We start from the raw sequence: 21,924 nt of genomic DNA, 5'->3' as shown, positions 1-21,924 counted from the left end.
CACATGGGTGACTTGGTGATGGGAAACCCGCGGGGATTACAATTGAGATGGAAAAAAAATGTACAAAATGATGTAAAAATAAACTGTTATATATAAAAAAAGTACCATCTGCTAACCACTGTACTTGGTGCATAACCTCTCATATTTTAAAGAATTCTATTTTTACTTTGCTGCTTAGGCCACTGGACCATCCAAGAGTAATAGGGAGGCACCCTATCTCAGGTGGTCTAGGCAGAGAGAATTTCTTCTGTTCAAAGAAGTCTCTTGTCCTATTGGGAAGATCACCAAAATGGCTACCATCACCTTCCCTTCTGTGTGTATGGGTCACTCCCCCAAGAGGAGAAGGAGTCTGTTCCTTTTCTCCCTTAAATCTGGATTGGTTTGTAATGGTTTTAAATAATGGAATAGAATAGAAGTGTTGTAATACTAGCTGTCAGCCTGACTTTAAGAGGCCTGGAAGTTTCTGTTTTCTGTTTTTGGTGTCCTGCGCCTCCACATAAGAAGTCCAGGTTACTCCACTGTTGAGATGAAGGGATACTGAACAAAAACAAGTGGGTGAAGATGTCTTCTTGGCTATCAGTCCAATCAACCTCCCAGTGATTGCTAACGTAACTACTACCTGACTGCAACCTTCATCAGAGACCTCAAGTGAGAATTGTGCAGCTGAGCCCAGTCACCCCACAGATCTGTGAGAAAACAGCAAGCTGTTTTAGCTCTGTGCTTTGGAGTGGTTTACTATTGAACAATATTGAAACAAGTAGAAACTCATTTCTAATAGGGTCATTTTGGGTTTGTGGAACTGAGTCTAGGAGTTTTTGTAGTTTTCCCTCTTTTTGAGGATGCTTATACTTGGCACTTGGCACCCTTCCCAAAGACACTGGTAAGGATTCAGGTCTGTGCTCTTCTCATTGTCTGATTGGCTAGAAATTCTTATCACTAGACTCTAAGGCCTCCAGAAGCAAGATAAGATCACTGATAAGAGAAAGGAAATGTTAGCCTTTACTATTAATTATAAAGCTCAGTCTGTTTTGGTGATGAGAAAAGGCTGAACTGGGAGAGGATTGGGAAAGATGTTGCAATATTGAAAATGTTTTGCCTAATTACAAAAAAAAAACCTTCATTAAAAAATTTATAAATAAATTTTATTTATGCAAGCTTACTCATGTGAGCTTGAGACATCCTATCACTCACCCCTTTGCTGCCAGTGTGTAGCTCAAGGCTGTAAAGTCTCCTGATTCTGCAGCTAAGCAAAACACATGCTCAAATTGTCATTCTGACCTGAAAGTCTTAAAACAAAGATTTTAACATGTACTCTAACAGAGAGGAATCAGTAAAATAAAGTAGTCTTGTCACCCAAATGGGGAGAGGGGTGAATAAATTCACCTTACATGAAAATCTGCAAAGTGACCAAATCTAACCAATGCCTAAGTTACAAGTAGTGACTTGTCATACAAATGAATGCATTAGTAAGTCCAAGTTGAAGGTCAACATATGTAGTAGCCAACACACGCAGAAACACACAAGATGACACAAGAAACTGTTTTACAAATGAAATGTTACTATTTGATGCTTAAAGCCTTTTCTTAAGTTTCATCATTATATGAAACCATGGCATGTTATAACTAGTTATAACAAATCTTAAGAACAAAACCAGAGACAGAATAGAACTGGAGAAAGTAGATTATTGGAAAAGTGATCAAGTGTCAAAGCACTATCAATGGGGACTGGCTCTATAAATTCAGACCTTTTAAGGAAGCAAGAGATGTCATGGATGGTACACTTCAGAGGTAGAATTAGTTGCAAAATATTTGTTGACTCAAGAAAAAGCTTCTTGATGATCTTGAACTATCTGACCCAGCATTACTTACCTTAAGTATTGTTTCTTTCTTTCTTTCTTTCTTTTTTTTTTTTTTTTAAGATTTCTTTATGTATGCATACAGAACCGGGGTATAGGAGAGACCTATAGGGGCAGTGAGAGGATTCACCAGAGACAGAGTGGGGAGCAGAACAGGAAGACCAACGAAGTACACTGCTGAGGGGAGCAGCGGGTGAGACAGGAGAGGTCTGCTGTGCCATGTGGTTCACCTCCCGGCTGGGGGATCGAACTCACACAAGCGGCTGCAACTAGCTTGGAGTGCTGCGCTCTAACCTGTTGCGCCATCAGGGAGGGCCCCAAGTGTTGTTTCTTAATTGTGCTTTTTCTCAAAACCAGCCAGTGGGACTGACCACTGACATCCAGTCTAGTGCACACTCCATAGGTCCTGTTAAGCAGGATGAGTCTGCCATTTTGGATGGGGCTCAGTAATAGCATAACTTAATGCACTTTTCTAAGGTTTACAGAAACACTGTGGCATGGTCATGCTGAGTGAGTGGAAGTCTCACTCAGGATAAACTAATAATTTTATTCAGAATCTTTTTCCCTCCTCTTGTTTCTCCCAGTTAACAATCTTGAGAATAATTCTCCTGCCCTTGTTCATGTCCCCAGTCAAATGACTCTGGCAAGTTAGAATGATCATTATGAAAGTCTTTCTGTTTATTATTTTGTGTATGTTGAAGTATCTGCCTTAAAAATTGATTCCAGAAGACTAAACTTGGCTAAGAGCATGAGTTAATTTGGATATAAAAGTGTACATTTTTAATAAAATCACTTATTTTCTAGTCCAATCTCATCCTACTCTATATAGTCAAAGTTCATGGATAAAGGTTTGTTTTCTTCTTCTGTATAACGTGAGGAATGTCTTCTTTAGGATGAGTCTTTTTCTGATGCTTATAGCTATCAAAGTACTTTCCCCAAAAGTAGAGATAACATTAACAAAAACAACAGCAATAACCAGTTTTTGCTTTTATGATTATTATCACTGAATTGCATCTTAAGAGTTTATGTGCCTTTAAGGCTTGGGGCTAGTTGTTTCTCATGCAGCATTCCATTTTGTCTTCCTAATAGTTGATTTATATTATTACACTGATTCAAAAATATAGAACTAGGCTCAGAAAGGATAAGTAATTTGACCAAGGCCTCCAGGCAAGTAAATGATGGAGCAGAGATTTAAATCCACATCTGTTTAACTCTGAACTCTTAGAGCAATATGTGCTTCTATTTTTTTCCCCCACAGCATTCATGCCCAGGCTTCATAACAACTGAAGATTTTAAAGTACAATGTATATCTTCCCTCTCCATTTACAAGGCAATAAAATGATTTGTGTTTTAAGAAAACTACCCAGAGGAAAAGAGCAAACCTTTCCTGGTTTTACCACTGGTTATTTTCAAACTGTCTACACACTGTTTTTATTTTTATTTTTATTTTTCCTGTTTCAGATCACTCATTCAGATAATCAGATCAATGTAAACATAACTTTGGTCTTAGGAGAAGTAGTGATATAATTTAATGTTTTATTTTAAATTTCAAATTAAACTAATTAATTTTTAGTATTTTTTCTCAAGTTTTATTGTCAATTTTGTCAATTGTTTATGTATCTATATAATTTGGGAGTACAATTTCACCATACCATATGTGTTCATGCTTCTTTTACCCTCTACCACAACGCAGGGCCAACACCCTATCAACTTCCCTCCCTTACCTCTTCCTTCATCGCCCCCCCTCCCAACTCCATGTGGTAGTCAGTGTATTTTTCACATAGGCTAAGATAATTTTTGAAGTGTTTTGCCAGTTTGTTCTCTTTGGTTATTTATATTCCACAAATGAGTGAAACCATCTTATAAGTGTCTTTTACTTTCTGGCTTGTTTCACTTAGCATGATCATCTCCAGATCTTCCTATTTTATCGCAAAAGGCACTATTTTATCTTTTTAAGTAGCTGAGACTGTTCCATGGAGTACATATGTCACAATTTCTTTATCTAGTTATGTGTTAATGGATATTTAGGTTGGTTCCATGACTTGATCAATGTGAATAATGCTGCTGTGAACATAAGCGTGCATAAATCTTTTCCTGTTAGTATTTTCATATTCTTTGGATAAATACCTAACAGTGGTATTACTTGATCATGTTTTTTTTTTTTTAAAAGATTTATGTATTTATGCATACAGAACTAGGGTACAGGCCAGAGGTACAGGGGCAGTGAGAGGATTCACCAGAGACAGAGTGGGAAGTAGAACAGGCAGATTGATGAAGTACACTGCTGAGGGGGGCAGTGGGCAGGTCAGGAGAGGTCTGCTACGCCAATTGGTCACTTCCAGGATGGGGATCAAACTCATGCTGAAGTGGCTTTAGCTTCTTAGTGCTGTGCTTTAACCTGCTGCACTACCAGGGAGGGACCCAATCATGTTATTTTAATTGAAGAACTACTATCTATTTTTCACCAAATTACATTCCTGCTAACAATAGATGAATGGCTCTTTTCCTCCACATCCTTGTCAATATTTGTTGTTTCTAGTGTTTTTGATATATGACAATCTTCACTCCTGTGAAGATGTTCATTATAGTTTTGATGTGCATTTCCCTAATAATCAGTGATGTTTCATATTTCAGCACATGTGCATTTAAACTATAGTGAATTTAAGGCAAAATGAATCAATAAGAATGACTTACTTAATGGAGCTGGCCAATAGTAATACACATTTCAGAATTTGGTTTGGGTCCCAGTGCTTCCCTGTTCCCACCATTCTCTTCCAGGTTTTCATGTTTCTAGTTTTTCCTCTGAATTTCATGTACTTAGCTGATCTTCCTGGAGACTGGTCCCATTAGCTCTAGTTTCTCATCTAGTCAAAACTTGAATGTATTGCGTGCCTCCATTTTTCAGTCCTTCTCTGTGCTTTCAGTTTGACCAATCTCTATTGGATCCATGACTTTGGTATCCTATGAAGGTTTATTCCTTAAAAGATAGAGCCAAACTCAAAGATATTGTAGGGTTCATTCTAGAACACTGAAACAAAGTGAATGTTGCAGTAAAGCAGCCCCATGAATTTTTTGATTTCTCAGTGTACATAAGTTATGCTTTAAACAGAAAAACTGTTGTTTAGATCTCTGCTTTTCCAAGTTCTACCAACAGTCACCTCTTCTCATGTAGTGCCAGTGTATCTCTCAGACACCATGGTGAAGTTTGGAGTGGATGGATTTGGTTGAATTGGGTTTCTGGTCATCAGGGATGTTTTTAATTCAGAAAGTAGTCACTGTTATTGTCAACAACAAAACTCATTGACCTCAACTAGATGGTCTACATGTTTCAGTATGATTCTACCCATGGCAAATACAATGGCATAGTGAAGGCAGAGAATGGGAAGCTTGTCATCTACAGGAAGTTTAAAGTCAACCTTCCAGGACCATGAACCCACCATCCTCAAATGGGGTGATGCTAATGCTGAGTATGTTGTGGAATCCATTGTCATTTTCACTATCCTGGAGGAGGTAGAGCTCACCCAAAGGGTGGGGCTGAGAGGGTCATCTCTCTGCCCCTTCTTCCAGTGCCCCCATGTTTGTGAAGGGTGTGAGCTGTGAGAAGTATGACAAATTCCCTGAGACTGTCAGCAGTGCCTCCTGCACTACAAGCTGCCTGGTCAAGGTCATCTATGACAACTTTGGCATTGTGGAAGAACTTATGACCATGGTCCATGTCATCACTGGGAAGTTATGGTGTGATGGCCAGTGGGCTGCCAAGAACATCAAGTCTTCTACTACTCGTGCTACCAAGGCTGTGGGCGAAGTCATCCCTGAGCTGAACAAGAAGCTGACCGACAGTCTTCGATGTCCCCACCCACAGTGTGTCAGTTGCAGATCTGACCTGCCATCTACAAGAAGCTGCCAAATGTAATGTCATCAGAAAGTGGTGAAGCAGGTGTCATAGGGTCCCCTCAAGGGCATCCTGGGCTACACTGAAGACCAGATAGTGTCCTGTGAGTTTAATAGTGACACTACTCCTCTACCATTGATGCTGGGGCTGGCTTTGTCTTTAGTGATCACCTTGTCAATCTCATTTCCTTGTGTAACAATGAATTTGGCTACAGTAACATGCTGGTGGACCTCTGGTTCACATGGCCTCCAACTAGTAAGTGTCCTCAGACCAATAGCCCTAGTGAAAGGACAAGAGAAAGCCCCTTCCCCGGCTGCTGGGAGTCTTTCCAGCACTCATCCACACTGAAAGTCTCCTGCTCAGTTACAGCTTCATTCCCGACCCTCTGGAAAAGGGGAGGAGCTTAGGGAGCCCTGGCTTGTCATGTACAGCAATAAAATATACTGTACCCAGCAGAAAAAAAATCTGTTTTTCAGTATAGCTACTTTCATCAATGATATGAGCTAGATCTAATTTGCTGCAGTTCCTCCATCAGTGCTTATAGCTGTACGTTGCACTCTGATGTTACAGAGATGGCTTCTTCACTTGAATCTTATGAAACAACCTCAGCTAGCATCACACTTTTCTTGTGTAGTTTCCTCCCCCACTTCTCTCAGCCTTCCTAGAACTGAAGAGAGGTAAGACCTTGCACTGGATTAGACTTTAGCTTAAGGGAATACTTAGCTGGTTTGACCTATCCAACTTCTAAACAATTCTCTATGTCAGCAATAAGGCTGTATCACTTTCGTAGTGTTTGTGTGTTCACTAGAATTGCACTTTTCATTTCCTTCAAGAAGTTTTCTTTTATATTCACAGCTTGTATAATTATTTGGTATAGTTTTCAGTCTGGCTCAGCTCTGACATGCCTTTTTCACTTAGCTTGGTCATTTCTAGCTTTTGATTTAAAGAGACATGAGACTTGGCCTTCCACTTGAAGACTTAGAGGCTATTTCAGGGCAAATAGGTCTAATTTCAGTATTGTTGTATCTTAGGGAATAAGGAAGAATGAGAAAATCGAAGGATGTATAAGTACCTATTTTCTGGCTTGGGAAGAACAGTTTGGGAATATAAGTTGCTAGGTAAAAAAGTGTCATCTTCTTGCTCATCTGATTTAGGACTGATTTCCTGTACTGTCCGAAACAGAACAAAGCACAGACATTTACCTCCTGACTTCATAGGAGGTATGGATTTGAAGTCCTCCAAGATGCAGATATATACACTACCAAGTTCTTTTCCTCTTAGAAATATGAGGAAGGCAGGTTTTCCAAAGCACTCTGATCTCCGCTGGACATAAGCAAAAGGCAAAGGTGCTCCAGCTCATCCAGTCTTCCATTACCTCCTGCCTAACTGGTCACTCTGAGCCTTTGCCTGTACTCTTTTCTAATCCATCCACAAAGCATCAGCAGAGTCTAAACATCACAGCATCAGGCCACACCCCAGAATCCCTCCCTAACTTTTCTAGGGCACACTGCTGAAACCCAAACCACCAACGTGGCCAACAAGGCCCTGAACATTTGACCTTCCACCATCCTGTACACCCACCAGTCCTGCAACTTCCTTTCCAATGATCACCTCTACTTCATGACTTTTATATGTTTGGCCTGGAACATACTTTTCCCACACCTTGCTTGGTCAAATGCTGTTCCTCATGTACATCCCATGTCTTAGCTTAGACACTTCTTCAAAGAGGTTTTCCCTGCCCCTGCCCCAGCTTCACTTATTACCCACCTGGTAATCTCTTTCATGGTTTCCTACCCACTCCTCTTCAACTTTGCCCATTGCTTTTATATTCATTTCTTTCTTTGTCACTGTATTGCAAGCCCTTTGCTGACCACTGTATTTCTTTTACCACCCAGGACCTGGCACACAGAAGGGCTGCCAAAGTAATTGTAAAATATAGGAATGAAGAAGCAGACTCTGCTTCTTAGAAACATGGGGAAACATTTGTTAAATACTATAGTAAGCCTTACGAAGGTTATAATTCTATTTGTACCCTGTGGACAAGCTTAGAAACATATCTATTGGATACAAGGTAGTAGTATAGCTATAATACTTAGATTGATCTAAACCTTAATTAACTATGTTATCCTAAACCATACCATAATTTTATATGGCAGGTTTCACTCTCCCCATGTCGAAAAGTTATATAAAAAAAAAAGGCTGTTGAAAACTATGACCATTTGCTAGAGCCATGCAAATGGTATACTTCAGGGTCAGGATTTAAATGCTGGGTTGGTTTGACTGAAGCTGTTATGCTTTCTCCTCAATACTGATTCCTCTGAATTGTGTTCCTTGATATTCCCCCAGCATCCAGGCATTAAAGACTCTGAGGATGGGGGACACCTTGCGGTGTTCCTTACAGAGACAGCTATATCCCTCAAATAATTTCAGACAGAGAACCCAAATGAACCACAGTGAATCTAGACAGTTCAGAAAGGTGACCTCATGCTTAGTGAGAGCCATTTTTGTTCAGATTCTGAAGATCCTGCTTTTGGTTGGGCACACTCCCCTGTCTGCTGCCACCATCACAAATCCTCTCCCAGTTCATAGGATTCCCAAGGTCAATAGATGTGGCTGGGACCACAGCAGAAGGATATGGAGGTATGGCTGTGTGGGCACACACCACAATTCCTAGGCAATGCATTCTGCTTTCCAAGAGCTCTAGCTGTGAAGAGGAAGACCCATAGCAATGGCAATACTCTTGTGCTCTTTTTGGCCATCACCGTGAGTGACCACCTGATCTATGTTTCCCAGTCTTCTCTCTCTGAGGACAGGGCTGATGTTATATTATTTGGTTTAAAAGAAGCTTCTGGAATAGCATCAGACTTCCAGGTGTTCAATAAATAAACCATTCAAAGGGGTTGATGCACCACTTTGAGAAGCTGGAGAGGGAAGCTGGGAATGTATGCATTGTTAGTTTTTCTTCTGTGGAGAATGAGAAGAATTCTTTGATAAATGTATCATCTCCACCCACTGGGACTGGTCCCTGGTCCCCAGTCACAGGTCTGCTCTAGTGTAATGATACCTAGGTAAAAATGCCTCTTTTTTTTTTTAAGCAGCTTTTCACTTTTCCATCTTCTCACCATCCAGGCATCTGGGCTTATACCCTATCCCCTTCTGACCTGCTGTTGTTACGATTGATGTAAGAGCAGCCTACTAAATAGTCTCTGGGGAGAATGATAGTTTTCTTGGGCTATTTGTTTTATTGCAAGAGCTCATTACTATTGTTATAGAGAATGACAATAATTTGCAGTGGGGACAGATGGGGACAATGACAGTTCTGTCACTGTGGAATGAACACTACGAAAACATCACTGTGTTCACTCAGGACCACAGAAAGAATATTGGATGCTGGCTTTTAAAGTGCTCAATGTTTTTCACTTTTAAGGGTTTAAATCTTAGGCTAGTCTGCCAGAAAACATTACCTCATCTTACTCTGTCACTGGTTTAAGAAAAAGAATTATGAACTAAATGAATACTGAACTTCATACCAAAGTCCTGAGTTGAAAAACCTTGGGGAACTCACTAGATAAATAGAACAAGAAAAAGACCAGGGAGAGATTTTTAATGAAGGTGGTGTTGTTAAAGTAGTGTCCTGGGAGACCTGTGCCACAGTCATGAAGGTGGTACTACAGGTAATGGGGGCAGAGGTGACCTGGGCAGAACCCCTGTGTCCTGGTATGACCAGCTGCTCATACCTCCTCATTACATCACTTGGGCTTTGATGTAATAGACTGAAACATTTTTCTACTCACCAGGGAGTCTAGTTCCGACATCACAGATCCAGTTCTACAATTATCCCTTAATACTTATATCTGTCTCTTCCTCTCTCTTAAATGCGCACTCCTCTCATTAAATAAGTTATTAAGGGCTTTAATAATTTTATGGAAATGAGAAAAGTACAGGTTCACCACCCATTGTTAACATTTTGGAACTAAATGCTTATTTTCACATTTCTATGTCTTCTCATTTTGGATGATACAGTAGTAACCAGAATTTTTTTTTTTAGCAGTGGAAAGCTGAGTCTGTCTTGGATGAGTTGTTCCAAGACCCTACTGATGCCTTTATTTTTAGTTCCCCTTTTTAGTCTTACATTGAAAGTTTTGACATTATGTTATGAAGTTATGTCATAGTGACAAGATAGGACTTTACCTGGAAAATTTTAAGGAAATAATTTTTGACTTTGACACACAGAATAATAAAATCCCTTAAATTCTTACATCCTCTCATGTGAGATCTTGCTGTGTTTTAGGTGGATAAGATAGTGTAGATACTTACTGAAAAGTATCTGTAAGTAGGTTTTGATGGAAAGTGACTGTTTTGGAAGGCAGCTATGCTCACCACTATACCACTAATGGTCCTGCTGAAAGTGATGATTTGGGGAACAATGTCCATCAGTTCTGATCCTCTAATTGGACAGATTTTCTGCAGTTCCTGGCAACAAGACAGCTGTTACAAATATGTGGTGTTATTTAAGAGCCCATACTATTGAAGGAAAAAAAAAAAAGATTTCCACATATTTCTGTTTTTCAGTGTATAAATGAATATAATGTTAAGTCTTTCTTGTGGCCATCTATCTTTTTGATTCCTTAAATGATGTCTTATTTACTAGCTTTTCATTTTATTATGACCATTCATTCATATAAATTCTATTCTCAGGACAGATTGAATACTACACCTTTTGTATCTGAGGTAATGAAGATCTCTTTAAGAGTCTCAAAACAAGTTCAGCATGGGAGGAGGAATCAGGGGCACATTCTTTAGTTTCACAGTTAGCTAGGATTCTGACTTCTCTCTGTTCAGAGAAAAGGGAATAGACCCTCTTTTCACAACACCCTTGTCCCCCCCAGAGGAGTCAGCTGCACCTACACACTAATTCTAAGAAGTACAGACTGTAGCTAAGTCATGGAATATATATCTGGAAAAGTTGTTTTAAAGAAATAAGAATGATGTACACATACCTGCTTTAAGAGCAATTACTATAATTTATAGTAATAAATATATACAAGAGACTTTCTAGATTTTATATATAAGCTGAAATTTTCTTTGTGTCAGACCCAGAGATTTCAAAGCAGTGACTTGGTCCATCCACAGCCGGTGGGAAGACTCTCAGGGAATTGTCTATTTATGTGTAAGTATTTCTCATTCTCGTAGGCCCTTTTGGTAATGTCAGGTGCATGAGGAATCCTAGTTTCAGAGACTGCTAAGACAATGGCAACCATTTAGTTTTGCCTGGGAAACTCAGAGTACAATACAGTCTTGTCTTCAGGATCTTTTCAGGAGCTTTGTGTGGAGAGGAGGTAGTAGTAATCTCTGCTTCCTTATATGGCTGGAAAAATTAAGCCACAAACATGAACATTAGGGCACAGTTCCAAGGCCTCCTTGCAGCCATGAGACTGTCTTGGCTCCTTTTGTAGATATTTCTGTTATGTATTTTTGCCTTTTCAATAGATGGAGCCACTAGCAACATAAATATTAAGCAAAATGGAGTTGGTCAGCATTGGTTAGCTTCCCATTTCTTTAATTCATGGCTCTAATGCTGAGAATTTAATAAAATGCAAAAGGTACTATCTATAGTATGAAACAGTTTTCCTCCCATAAAAATGTTCTTGCAGTCTACTACTATGGTTTACAATAGCTGAAAGCCCATTAAAAAAATGCACAGGAAGGATGGAGATGCTTCTGGAAGGGCTAAACATAACAGGAGAAGGGAACTTCCTGATGGTGGAACAACTATGGCCAAGTTTGGACCTGCTGGTTTGGGGTGCTCCTTACTCAGATGGACAATAGGGCCCAAAGGCAGTTTCCACAAAGTATGCTGCTGCCTCCTGGCTGGAAGCAGGGCTCCTGATGTAGGGGGAAACAGAGTCAGCATGCTAAAGAGAACTGGACAGGCTGGCTAGCAGGATAAATTAAATGAGATGGTACTTAGGCTCAAAAGTCCTGTTTAACACTTAAAATGAATTCTTGCCTGGAGGGAGCCCTGCCCAGTCATAGCCTGAGTGAAGGGGATCTGGATGCTCAGAATGCCTGGTCAGCATGAGGCAGCAATAAAAAACAAGAGAGTTTTGTAATCACATTTGGCTAGAAGCAGGATTTTCAGGTACACATTGAGAACTATATTCAAGACTCTCCTTCTGAATTAATAATGAGAAAAAAAGAACCTTGCTTTTGTACAATATTTGCTTGTACTGTTAAATGGACTGGGTAGACCAGAATGTAAATACATAATTCATAGCCACAGAGCTTTGCCATTGTAATGAAAACATGTAAGAATTACTCTTATCCTCTTAGCAAATTTCACAATGTGAATTTTGTATTATTAGCTGTAGTCAGCATTCTTTAAATTACATTCCTCTTAAAATGATAATTGGAGTTTGTACCTTTTAAGCCCCTTCATCCACTTTACATTACCCCTTCCTACCCCACCAATCACTAATCTTTTCTGTGTCTGTGAGCTCATTTTTTAAAAAGAGTACACATAAAAGTGAGATCATATACTATTTGACTTTCTCTGTTTAAGTTTCTTCACTTAGCAAATGCCTTCAAATTTAGTCATGTTGTCACAAATAGCAAGATCTCATTCTTTTCTATGCCCAGAATAATACCCTGATTTTCCCATGTGCGTGTGAGCTTTTCTCTTGCTAGTATTCATTGGGATGTTAACTAAGTTCAGGTTCCTTAAATCAAGGTTATCCTTTCCCCTTTGGAGAGGGGCTGGAGGCATGTTGAGGACATGAGTTTGCACAAGGAAATTGTTTGATCAGAGAAGGGGCCTACAGTCTACTTTGCTTGTGTCCTCTGAGTAAGCCCATATTTAGCAGTCAAAACACCAGAATGTTGATAAGGAAGCTGGGGACTTCTTTCATAAAAGAGTCTGACTTTGGGAAAAGTATCCTTGTGATTTAGTAGTTTAATTCTTGTAGGCATTAACCAAGTCCACAAAGGAAAAAAAAAAAATCCATAGGTGTGTTTGAATACACAGGAAACACCAAGGAACTAGCAGAACTAAGAATGGGTTTCCTGATGTCAAAATAGGGCAGCCATGAAGTCTCCTGGCTTGTTTTAATTGGATCTGGGCCTTTAGACCAAGGTCCCCCATCCTTTGGAATCATTTCTATTCCTTTTGCCTTGAGGGCTCCCTCCCCACTTAATTGGTGAGTCTAGATAGGGGAGGGATACTTAATAGGCCTTTGGTTTTCTATTAATCTTTTATTAATCTTTTTAAGTTATACTGGCCGGCTGTTTTCAGCTGTTTGTCACCTTCTGGTGCTGGGTTCTTGGCTGTTGTGGTTTTGCTACCTATGATTTTTCACTCCTGTTGAAAGTTGGTCAATGTTCAGGCTGGAAATATCCCGCTCAGAAGTGCTCCAAGCTCACCCAGACACAAAGTAACCAGCAGCCTTTCCGTTTTGTAGAATTATCCCAGCAGCTTCTCCTACCCATATCCACATCCGATATCCACATCATCCAGCCAGGAGAGCTGAATTCTCCTGGATTTTCCAACAGTTTGAGGCTACCACTGTGGCACCCTGAACTGCTACTTTTGGACTAACAGACAACCAAATCTCCCTATTGGCTAATCATTAGTATGAACATATGAAAAGATACCCAACTCCCTTATATTTTTTCAGAACTGAAAGTAAAATTTCCCAGCTGTCACTCATTACTATTGCCTTTAGCTCAAGTACTTTTAAAATAAATTAATTAGCTTTAGAAATTGACCCAAAATTCTAAAATTCACTGCAGCTGAGTCCTGCCAGCTTAATTTGAATCCACAAAGTCACAGAGTGATTTTCTGCAATCTTCCCACGAGTGCTGTGTCCATGTCCTGTAATAACCTTCGCCTCTTGGGTTGACAAGGTTCTTTGAGGGCCCTCAACCAGTTCCTTGGTGTCGCCTGTGTATTCCAAGAGACCGAATCTCTTGCACTGTTAGGGAGCAACCCCGAGCGCCTGCCCATTTAGATAATCTGTGTGGGCCTGTGAGGGCCTCAGAGTCTCACATCCCTGCTGCTGGCATGTCCATTTGTCCCTCATCCCTAACCCCACTAACTTTTTTTTTTTAAAGATTTATTTTATTTGTACATGCAGACCTGAGGTACAGGCCAGAGGCTCAGGGGCAGTGAGAAGCTTCACCAGAGACAGAGTGGGGAGCAGAACAGGCAGATCTACGAAGTACACTGCTGAGGGGAGCAGCGGGCGGGTCAGGAGAGGTCTGCCACGCCATGTGGTCTCCTCCGGGGCAGGCGGGAATCGAACTCATGCGGAAGTGGCTTCAGCTTCTCAGTGCAGTGCTTTAAACCCGCTGCACCACCAGGGAGGGCCCAACCCCACTAACTTTTAACAGAGATGTTGGCTGCTTATATGCACAAGAGCAAAAGGTGAGGCATGGAGAGTTCTAGTTTGTGTAATTGTTTCTGCACCAGCAGCGGCAATTCAGGGCCCAGGATTGCTTAGCCAAGGTGAGGCATGGTGAGGCATCAGAACAGACTTTGCATAGTAGTTCTGGGAATGAGCCTGAGTCAGTATAGCAAATTTACAAACTGTAAAATGGAAAGGGGAGAGACATTTTCTCATGATTTCTTCTCTATGAGAATTCAACTTTATAGGGGAGAGCATCTTTTCCATATACTTCCTTGTGTCTAGAAAGATAAGTGACTTGTACTGCTATGCATGTTTCCTTCACACACAGGCCTTTCCTTTGGGCCTGTGCCTTCCCCTGCCCCTCCCCTGACCTGCAGTAGTTGGTTAATAATATGGTCATTCTCTTAGAACATGACATGTACCAGGTATGTTAAGTACTTCATGGACAACACTAACTTTAATCTTCACAAGTTCTCCACAATGCTATACTGACTCAGGCTCATTCCCAGAACTACTATGCAAAGTCTGTTCTGATGCCTCACCATGCCTCACCTTGGCTAAGCAATCCTGGGCCCTGAATTGCCGCTTGTATTGAGAGGTTCATCAATCAAAGCCACACAGTATGTGATAGAATTAGGGTTTAAACACGGTTGTGCTTGTTTGTAAAGACTGTTCTGACGCTCTTGGCTAAGCAATCCTGGGACCTGAATTGCCTCTGCTGGTGCAGAAACAATTACACAAGCTAGAACTCTATATGCCTCACCTTGTGCTCTTGTGCACATAGCATCCCTCTTCTCTGTTAAAGCTTAGTTAGGGGTTAGGGACAAGGGACACATTGCTGTGACCTGGACATGGGCCAGCAGCAGGGATGTGAGACTCTGAGGCCCTCAGCACTTTTTTTTTGTGGGAACTGCTGACTGGTGAGATGGACGTCAGTCTTTGGCAGGAAGCTACAACAAATTATTAAACAGATGGCTTATAAGTTCCAAAGACAGGAAACAGTGGTCATCCCTGTGAGCAAAGGTTTGCAGAGAGTGAACTGTGCCAAACCTTGTTTTTCGTAAGTCTTACTAGATTCATAGCGGAGGTGGGTGTGGGGAGGGGGGGACTGACCAACGGCGTTTATCTGTAGTTCAGCAAATCAGTTCATACAGTGTCTTACAGCACATTTAGAGAAAAGAGGAACAGATGTGGGTTGAATGCTTAGTTGCTATTTAGATGGTTGGAGAAGGATGAAAAATCAGCATCTGAAGAATGTTGATTAAAGTAGTAATGACAACAGTCATTTGTTCTGACTGCCAAACACAGGGTCAAGGATCTAGCAAGTACTGTAGTATTAAACTCCTGGGAAATCTTTGGTGGACCCACAAAGGGCTTTTTCTTTGATTTAGGAAACACTTAGAATAAATGAGAAGTTTGGGAAGTGGGAAAGGGGAGTAAGTTCTGATGGCTGATGGAGGGAGGGAGAGGGGTTGGGTTACTGTTGTCCATTTTTTTGGGTCTTAAGTGTTAGCCTCTTGGACATGGTGAAGATTGAGTGTGACCACATGCCTTTCACTGGTAGGACACACTGTTTCACCAGTACTTAGGAATTCTAAGGGGGAGGTTAGAGACCAGTGTGTGTGTGTGTGTATGTGTGTGTGTGTGTGCGCGCACGTGCGTGTTGTGTCTGTACTTAGGAATTCTAAGGGGGAGGTTTAGAGACTGCTGTGTACAAGTGTTTATGTGTGTGTGTATGTTGTGTCTATGCTTGATTTCCTGACCCACTGCCCATCTGAAACTAGATCATCTGCACTTACTTGTTTTTCACTTTGAGTTTTTGGTAAGATATCATTTAGAGAAGGGCTGCTCTTTTTAGCCCCAAAATGTTTGAAAACCACAGACCAGTGACATCTAAGATTCCTTCTACCTCTAAAAATTCAGTGGTTCTTAAAAATTGTGTGGGAGGAGGAAGTGCAAAAGGCAAGCTGTAAAAAATATTGGTCTTATTTTCCATTTCCCTTTCACCTCCTGTTATGCTGACAAATCTCTAAATATGCACCCTCCCCATAGCCTTGAAATCTCCTTTTTGGTAGGTGCCCCATCAGGCTCCCCAACAAGACTTTCTGTAAATTCATTGCATCCATTGACCTTAAATATAAATAACTGATGGCCTCCAAATGCAGATATGTGAGTTGTTAAAGGAGCTCAAATTGAGGGAGATGATCTCTGATTGGTAGAGTTTTAAGAGTGTGATGAAATGAAGAATTTTGGGAAGGGAGAGACAGGGATGCTATGATCCTGCCCTTTGTCAGGCTTATTAGTTCATTCTAAACTTTTTAAAGCACCTACAGGTGCTTTAAAGTCCTAGCTCACACTTTGTTACACACTGTCCAGTAGAGTGGATATGGCCATGGGGAAGGAGGCCCATCTTGGATCCTCCCCAAGGCCATCTAGAGGGACAGAGGGAACTCAGAAGTTCCCCCTATAAGTGAATGCTAGATCCACCTGCTGCTATGGCAGCAGCTACAGTAAAGATTAGGAATAAAGAAGTGTCCTGCCCCTGTCTAGGCAGCTGCAGGGCGAGAGCACATGGGGATAGGGGCGGGGGGAACAAGTCAGCATTAAATCTTTGTTGAACCTTCAGAGTTTGTGCCTTTCTAACAGCCCTGTTCAAGGAGATCTACTTTTTCTCCTAGCTCTACATACTTGTCTTTGTCTAGGAGGAATAAGAAAACATCTAGCAAGCTGGCATGGTGACCTGAGAGAGACACAAAGTGGAGAAATGGGAGAGACAGCCTTAGTCCTTTAGCTGGAGGGAAGATTTAACATCTGAACAGTTTTGAGGTTTTGATTGACCTCTTAGATTTGACTAACTATTGAAGTTAGCGTGTGGTTTTGATTGCAGACCTGCCTATAACCTGAATGGGCTGAAGAGTGAAAGGACCTGCCAAGTTTATATCTGGTGGCAGGAGAAAAACCTCTCTCAAAAAAGCTCCTAAGTGGTGGAAGATAATGCAAACCAAAGCTTTGTTTTTATTGTATCACAAGTCATCTCATTGAACACACCAGGAACTAGGAGAGGAATCCAATTTAGTGGAAGCTGGTAACAAAGGAACTAATCTAGCCTGCAGGGCAGGGAACTGTTGGTGTCCCTGAGCTTAGGGATTCTGTCATCATTTTTTTTTTTAAGATTTATTTATTTGTGCATATAGAACTGGGGTACAGGCCAGAGGCTCAGGGGCGGTGAGAGGATTCACCAGAGACAGAGTGGGGAGCAGAACAGGCAGATCGTTGAAGTACACTGCTGAGGGGAGCAGCAGGTGGGTCAGGAGAGGCCTGCCGCACCATGTGGTCACCTCCAGGGCAGGTGGGGATGGAACTCATGCGGAAGTGGCTTTAGCCTCTTAGTGCAGTGCTTTAACCCACTGCGCCACCAGGCAGGGCTCTCTGTCCTCATTTTTACTTCTTCCTTCCCATAGGCCCCTATAGGTCCCAGAAGTGTCCTGTTAGAGAGGCCCTTATAGGCAACTTGGCTCCTAGAACATTCAACTCTTTTTCTTCTGTAGGGCTGGGGCTGTGACTTAGTGCGGATACTCTGCTCTGGCTCAGCCCTGCCCTGGCTGAATTCCACCTCACAGCGGGACTTTTGGGGCTGGGGATGGGGGGGTGGGAGAGGAACAAGAGGAACGGGGGCACCTGCCCTCTCATGGCTGCACTAGCTCACTATACTCATTGTTCAGTGCCCCCACCCATGATCAGTGGCTGTTGGCACCAGGGGCACTGTCCTCTGTTCACAACTTGTAAAAGTCTGAGAAAACGTTCACTGGAACCCAGGCCTCCTGGCACTCAGGCTCTTTCCACCAACCATAATTGGGAGAGTGATTTAGGCGTTACCCTGACACTCTTAAATGGAATTTATGCACAACTATGAAAGAAATATATCTGGAGATTTAACAGAGTATTAAAGATGGGATCTGGCGAGCTATACTTCCATAGGATGAGCTTTTCCAGGGTGGAGCTCTGGCCAGGCCACTGGCCTTTGCTGAAGTGACTACATCAGAGGAGAATTGGTTTCTTCCAAAGAAAGGGCTCTTGGAAGATGTCTGTCTAACCTTGTTTATAACACACACTATCTTGTTTGGCATTTTGAAAATGTGGAGGAAAAATAAGGCTTGGTCTCTTTAGGAAACAGCTTTGATAAACAGGGTGGGTATTGTGTGAATCCTATGCGTGAAACAGATATGGGGATATTTCTGGTGTCTCCATTGCAGGTATTTGGCCATTTGGTAAAGACAGATCATAGACTGTCCAGTCACCAGAAGCAGAGCTTAAACAGTGTAGGTGGTGAATGCACAGGGCTACATATTTGAGACATAAGGCCCTGGGCCACACAGCACTGGGTCCAGGCCTCTTATAGCACTAGCTTTACAGTTTATGTGCACTTTGTAGGTTAAGTGTTTGGTTTAATGTTTAGCACTAAGTATAAATTGTATCATGTTTACAGACAGAATGGGTACATATGCTATTGTCTTAATGTACAATGATATACATATAATACTAATCATTATAAATCACAGGTTAGGGTAAGGAGTCAGTAGATGCTCATTCTCAGATATGATGTGGCACATCCAGTTAGTTATAACTGATGATACAGATGGACACGGGCCTTTGGGAAAGTGGGCCTGAGGTCAGATTTACCTCCCTGGGCTTGCCTCAGCTGGTAGTCTAAGGTGAACCTTATGAACTTCTCTTGTACAAAGTAGTCAGTGCTTTCCCCGACACCTCTACTCAACAGAAGTACCATGTGACAGCCTGTAGAATTTTCTTTCCCTTTGCCACCTCAGAGCTCCTCTCTCTTCCTTAGCTTCCTTCTTCCTCTTCCTCCTTCCCTACCTCTCTTTCACTTTTTTCCTGTTTTTCCTTTTCTTTAATACCAGCCCCCACACAAGGTGTCAGGGATGTAAAGGTGTAGAAACAGCAATGAAATGCTTAATGAGTGTGAAATGAAGGTTCAGGGTCAGCAGGTGTCTCCTAGTTCTGCAAGTGCCCAGCACAGCTCTCAAGAGAAGACTGGACGGGATGAATAATAATGAGAGCAAAGGAAGGGTCAGGGGACTCTTGGCAGGGGCAAGGTGTGAGTGGAGGTCTAGAAAGGGGAACATGGAAGGCACAGAGGCTGAGATAATGCCTCAAAGGGCAGTCTGCTTTGTGCAGGATTTGCAGAGAGAGGCAAGATCTGACTGACCATGGCCTGTTGGAAGAAATGTATTTAAACAGTTGCCAAGTATAAGATTGTTGGCAAATACTAATTCCCATTATTGTATAAGTCAAATCTGTTTTCCAAGGAGGGTGATGAGGGAAATGTTGATTAGTCCACTAACTAAAGTGCCGTCACCAGAGTCCCTCCTCCTCATGCATTCATTTCTTATGATGTGCTGTAAAAACAGGTCACTGAGTTGGGGAAATGCTTCATATTATATCTTCCCCTTCTCCAAAGGCATGTTGACTTATTAAAGCATCTTTGAAGTTCTTCAGAGAAAAAAAAATCCTGTTTGACATTAAATGTACTTTCCAAACTTATTAGATGTCAATGAACAGCTGTGGAATAAGCATTCCACAAAACACACCTTGTGTGGGCAGTAAGTGTGAGCCAGGGAAGGTTTCAGAGGGGGCACAGTGCATTGATGTGAAGGAGTAAAAAGTCAGAGAGGGGGTGTGGCGTATACGCAGGCCTGCCAAACACCTGCTGCTGGGGTTGATTCCCCTCTGTTTTCCTGGGAGGAGACTGGCTATGATGGTAGGTGAAGAAGGGCGCGTCCTCATTCCTTAGCACTGACAGCATTTATGGCCTTTGAGTATTGATGAAAGCTCAATGCACATGCCAAGGAAATGTTTTTCCTGGCTGGAGAAGGAGCTGCACATCCATATGCATGCACATGTAAACTGTTGCTGACTGGCAACCCCTTTGATCTCACATCCTCCCTGATTCTCTTTGTTTAGTCAAGGCATGAGCATCCTCTAAGGAAAAGCTTAAGTCACACTACTTGTCTGCACTTTTTTCAGCCCAAGCGTGGCCTCCAGCTTACCCCTCCACCCATGATCTTTTTCTTCATCTTACTGTCAGCAGCAATCAAACAATTACTTTATGACACTCACTCCCATTGTCTCCTACTCAAAAGTGCCTAAACTGTGCTGGACCCCAGCATGCATGGTACATTTGCTGATGATTGGCATCTATGACATTGCATTCTGTTTTTTGGTTTCCAAATGGCAGCTGAGCAAGTGATTGCGTAAACAACTCATCTTCCTGTCAGCTCCAAAATGAGACAGAAAGAATCGAATTGATTTGCTTTATTTCCATTAGAGTGATCCTAGAATATATTGAGGCCTCCTTGTTCATCATGGATGTGTTTTTAAAGGTCAGAACAAATAAGTAGGAGGCTTACAGCTTGGCAGAATGATGAATTAACAAAGCAAAACAACAGGCCCCTATACAATGGCAATCAGCTGGAATTTCATTCTGTGTCTGGGCATGACTGAGATGTCATTTCTAGGTAAGAAGGGATTAGATTTCTCAGGCAAAGCATGTTGAGAAGGGAAGTGAGAGTGGGCAGGTGGAAAAATCAGGTCAAAAGTCAAGCCAAGCTAAGCAAGTCTCAAGGGCTCTATATCCATCCATCCATCCATCCTTCCTTCTGTCCATCCATCTGTCCATCTGTCTGTCCGTCCATCCATCCATCCATCCACCCACCCATCCATCCATCCTTCCATCCATGCCTTGCCATTTTGCTCCATTCTCTCCTCCCTGGAGAGAATGCCTCTCACTCAGGACTGTTGCATAAGCATCTTCACTGAATTTTCTCCTTGCTTCTACTCTGGCCTCCATACATTTGATTCTCCCCACCACATCAACAGTGATCTTTGTAAAACATGAATTATAACATGTTCTTCCTCTACTAGTCCTCCATTCTATGACATCTTCATGTTATAACCACAGTAAAATCCAAATCCTGTTCCTGGTCTATAAGCCCTGCCTGCTGGGGACCCTGCCTTCTCTGGTCTTGTGGCTCTTCTATCTCATAGGCTTTGCATAAGTTTTTTCCCCTTATCCTGGTATGGCCAATTCCTTCTTGTCAATGAGATCTCTCCTTCTTGTCAATGAGATCTCACCTTCAGTGTCACGTGTTCAATAAAAACGTCATTAAAGAGAGAGCTTTTCTGACCATGCAGGCTGGATAGCTATTCTTTTCCTATCCCAGCATCCTATTTTAATTCCTGGTATAGCTCTGAACCCCATCTTTCTATCTGCTTTTCTCTCTCCTGGAGGGATAGGAAGATTAATCATTCAGTATCAAATCATGTCCCTCTCTTCTAACTTTGATGTTTCTGGGAAAGATTTATGAAAAACTGTTTCTTTAGGGAGGGACATTTTGTTTCATGTCTTGGAAAGTTAGAGAATGCTAATGGAATTGTTTCCATTAAAAAAAAATCAAACTTGGAAATGTATTAAGCTTGACTGTGCAAGGAAATTATTACAGAAATTTGGATAACAAGCTATCCAATAATTATTCTCTTGTGACACATAAACTTATTATATAGTTGGGCTTTGGGGATGTGGATTGGTGTGTTCTATAAAGGACAGGTGTCAAAGCCTTGTTGTGGATGACACCTGAGGTTAGATCATTTATTCTAGCGTTAGAGTCAATGGCTTTCTGAAAACACAGCAGTAATACTGGGCGAAACAGTAGTTTCCTAATGGGGAGGTTAAATCTTTTGAAAACCTCTATTCA

The 21,924-nt window shown here is 41.6% G+C and overlaps 1 protein-coding gene and 1 pseudogene across 1 annotated transcript in view; one reads left to right on the top strand and one right to left on the bottom strand.

Annotated features, from left to right (window-relative positions):
- ANTXR1 (anthrax toxin receptor 1) overlaps window positions 1-21,924 on the bottom strand; it is a 206,992-nt gene that overhangs the window by 16,105 nt on the left and 168,963 nt on the right. The gene's annotated exons all lie outside the window — the stretch shown is intronic.
- LOC105854241 lies at window positions 5,051-6,154 on the top strand (annotated as a pseudogene).

This window comes from Condylura cristata, unplaced genomic scaffold, assembly GCF_000260355.1.
Source record: "Condylura cristata isolate star-nosed mole 26May11 unplaced genomic scaffold, ConCri1.0 scaffold00031, whole genome shotgun sequence".
NCBI lineage: Eukaryota > Metazoa > Chordata > Mammalia > Eulipotyphla > Talpidae > Condylura > Condylura cristata.
Note: the sequence above shows the minus strand (reverse complement) of the source record. Positions and strands in the feature narration are given on the sequence as shown.